A 3,930-nucleotide genomic window follows, 5' to 3' on the forward strand; every position below is an offset into this window, starting at 1 on the left:
GTGTGCGATGTTGCTTTAACTGGGCCAAAGGGTGTCAAACATGTGGGTGTATCCATGAGAGCATTTCTAAATGAAATTAACATCAAATTAATCAGATGCCTTCCTACACATGGATGGGCTCACCCAAAAGAAGAACAGAACAGAGTACAAGGCTAAGTTCCAAGGGACCTTCTGTGCTTTCTTACAGTTGGATTAGAACAGACACCATTGGCTCTCCTAGGTCTGCAGCCTACAGCCTGCAGCCTGAACATCTTAACACTTCTTAGCCACCGTAACAGCATGAACCAATCCTTATGACCAATCTCCTTAGAGCTGGGTATGTGGCTCAATGGTAGAGCATCACCCTAGCAGGTGCAAGGTTCTGGGTTTGATTCCCAGTACTGTACATGTAAATGAAATAAATCTCTTCCATCTATATCTAGGTAGATAAGTGAATAAGAAGACATTCCCATTCCTTGGAGGAACCTAATACAATCCCCTTTCTGCAAGCAGAGAAGCGATGTCAGGCTTCCTTATGAGAAAGCAACCACCCACACAGCATTTGAAAAGGCTTCGAAGGAATGACCTCTACCTCCTCCACATGCTGCTTAGGAGGTGTGAGTCTACTTCTTCCGGGATGCATTTCTGTGCAGTGAGTTCATGTTACTGGGATAATTATGATGACCTCAAAGTTGAGCCATACTCACTTGAATAGAGATAATGTCTACAGATTATACAGGAAAAGTTGGTCTTCATAGGAATGAATATGTATATGTATATTTGTGTTTGCGGTAGTGAAGATTGAACCTAGAGCTTTGTATGTGCTAGACAAGTGCTCTGTGACTCATATATCCTCAGGGTTTTGTTTGGTTGGTTTGGGCCTTTTGTTTTTCCAGACAGGTCTCTGTGTAGCTTTGTCTGTCCTGGAACTCACACACTCTGTAGACCAGGCTGGCCTCCAAGTCAGAGATCTACCTGCCTCTACCTCCCTGGAATTAAAAGTATGGACCACCACTTAGGATTAAAGGCATGGGCCACCACCACCCAGCTTCTTCACCTTTTATTCTTTTTTTTTTTAAAACTTTACTGATCCTTTATTTTTCCTATTTGAGTTCTCAGAAAGGGTGGCACAGCCAAGAATCTCTTTCCATAAGATTTTATAATTGTGCTCACTTTCTCTTCATCTGGAGATTTTTCCCTAAGAAGATCCACTTTAATCGGACTTGTGCTGGATGTCTGGAAAAGAGGGTATGCAACAACCTTTTCAAACTCTGATCTCCTTCTTCACTTGACCACGCCTCTCACGTGGTGGAATCTGGCTCTGGCTTTTTCTCAAGACTCTTTCTTTGAGTCTTTGCTCTAGAAGTTCCCTCCCTTGAATCACGCGTTCTTGATGGCCTTTGATTGGGAGCAGTTCTCTCTTTCACCTGCCTTCTTCTCTCTGCTTTGGGGATGATAGTCTTTTCTGGCACAATTTTGGGTAGTGTTATTTGATGAAGGAGTCATGTCTATCTCCAGGTTTTATTCTTAAATTCTCTGGCCTGGCCTGTTCTAAGGATGTGTCTTTCTATTTGTTTCTTCTCTCTCTCTCTCTCTCTCTCTCTCTCTCTCTCTCTCTCTCTCTATCTCTATCTCTATCTCTATCTCTATCTCTATCTCTATCTCTCTCTCTCAGGCACCCAATACTGCAGTTTCCGTCCCTCTGTGCTTGGTGGTGGTTCCTCTTCCACTGTCACCTCCGTTTCTCCGCTGGTGTCCTCTCTTTTCATCATCTCCACTATCCTCTTATTGTGATAAGACTCTGCTTTCGCAAGCCAGCAGTCAAGAAAGAGAGCTTGCTCCCTGCAGAGTTCTCTGCTCTCCTCACGGCATTTCTGAGTTACCAAGTGTCTTGCTGCTGCCGTATGCACACACCAGCCCTCAGGAGCCTTTTCTCCGGTGGAGACTGTTGACCTTCTGCAATCCTAGGGTCTCTGGATGCTTTTGCCCAAGCCAATCTTTGCTTAATCATCATCACAGTAGTAGAGGGGCCTCCAATTCCCTTTCGTTAGAAGTTCAGCTCCCTCTCTAAAGCTCACTCGACCAAGTGCCTACCTTTTATTCTTGAGACAGTCTCACTATGTTACCTGGGCTAACCTTAAACTTATTGTGTAGAATACTGGTCCGTCGGTCTCAGCCTCTGCGGAGCTGGAATCCAGGCCCACTGGTGATATTCATATTTATTTGTGTGGTACTTCCCGATATGGAGTGAACTCTGTGTGGGGGCTTTCTGTGCATTATCTCACTTACCGCTCACAAGAGACTACAGAAAATAAAATTTTATACTTTCATTGTACAGACGGAGAATCTGAGACCCACAGAAGTTGATTCTTAGTCCGCATTAAACAAGTGATAAACTGCAGATCTCGACTTCATGTCCAGGAGTCTGGCACCAGAGGTCTGAGCCCCCGTATGATCCCAGTATGATCGCTGGCTCGGAACCCAAACTGGGGGGCCAAATGTTCCATGGAGAGGCTTATCCATGTGCCATCGACTTAGACCTTGACGGTCCAGATATCTAGGACGGTGCTGCCAGGTAAGGAGTGGCAAAGATGGACTTTACCTTGTGGAAAGAACTAGGAAGAAGTGTCCACGTCCAGGTGCCACAGCTGTAACAGACAGCAAGCAATAGCTTCTCATGAGACAACCTGGAGTCAAGTACTTGACACTGGTAAGTAGTGTTGTGTATCCCCTACCACCTTAAGTACACTCATATTTAATGTTAATATTCCAATATTATTATCTCAGAGATTGAAGGGCATTTGGAAAAAGGAAGGTGAACATTGTGGCCATAGTGTCACAGACACAGTGGCCTCCTTTTCAAGTCTCCATGGTTACAGCTGCTGTAATCAGGCTACCACCAGGGAAAAAGCAAATCTCAGGACAACTGTAAGACTACCCAGTCCACCAGCCCTTCTCCTAGGTAATTCTTCCGAAGTCAACATTAGGGTGGCTGGGTCACTTTTGTCTTAAGTTGGAGAAGACATCATCTTCACACTGGCCCTGATTCTTCCACACACCCACTCAAGATAGCTGGCTGATGTCACAAATGGTCTCAGAGTATTGTCTCTTTAGCTTGACTCCTGTTCAGCTCACCTGCCTGGGGGTGGGAAGGACTTTTTAATGACACTAGCTAACCACACAGGCCACATACGTGGAACCCAGCCGAAGGGAACAAGAGGTAGTGGGTGCTTGGAGCTGAAAGTCAAGGACAGCAAACAAAATGCAGAGGCCACTAAGGTCAAGGGACCAAGAAAAACTTACCTCCTTCACCAACTGCTTCAGGCACCCTAGAGGCCAGCACCTAAAGCTTAGATCCCTCAAGACATCTATAATTAATAGTTTTTTATTTTTTTATTTGTCGAACTCACGGTGATAACCACTGCCTGCTATTATGCTATTAAAGTGTGCGCCACACTGGATGGCATAGGAAAAGATGATTTGTCAAAGAAAGGGGAGCAAAGACATCAATTCACAAATTACAGTCTCGGGAACCACACTCCTAAATACCATCCTACAGCGCCCACTCACTTATATAGCAAAGGTACTCCATTGAGTGTAGAGAGAAAAAAAAAAAAAAAAAAAAAGAGGCCATGAAGGGATTACTTATCCTTGTAGCTTGGCAGTAGTTTGTGCTTAACATACTCAAGACTCTGAGTTCCAACACACACACACACACACACACCACAGGAGCACGTCTTTTGGCCACTGTCTTTAGCACCTATGAAAACAAGTCATTGTTGTTCATCTAGGAGACCATCAAACCTATGAATGGAACAGAACACTACTACTGAAAGGAGAGGGCTAGGCTAGGCCCCTCAGAATTTTCTAGAGGTGTGAGTGTTTGCTGGAAGGTGACTACCATCCACTGCCAAAGAGAGACTAGGAATGGATATGAAGGCATCTCTTGTA

General features: G+C 44.7%; 1 pseudogene; it reads right to left on the minus strand.

The window, feature by feature from the left end:
• Positions 1-923: 923 nt before the first annotated feature.
• LOC114700718 lies at positions 924-3,299 on the minus strand (annotated as a pseudogene).
• Positions 3,300-3,930: the final 631 nt, after the last annotated feature.

Source organism: Peromyscus leucopus, chromosome 3, assembly GCF_004664715.2.
Source record: "Peromyscus leucopus breed LL Stock chromosome 3, UCI_PerLeu_2.1, whole genome shotgun sequence".
Taxonomy (NCBI): Eukaryota; Metazoa; Chordata; class Mammalia; order Rodentia; family Cricetidae; genus Peromyscus; species Peromyscus leucopus.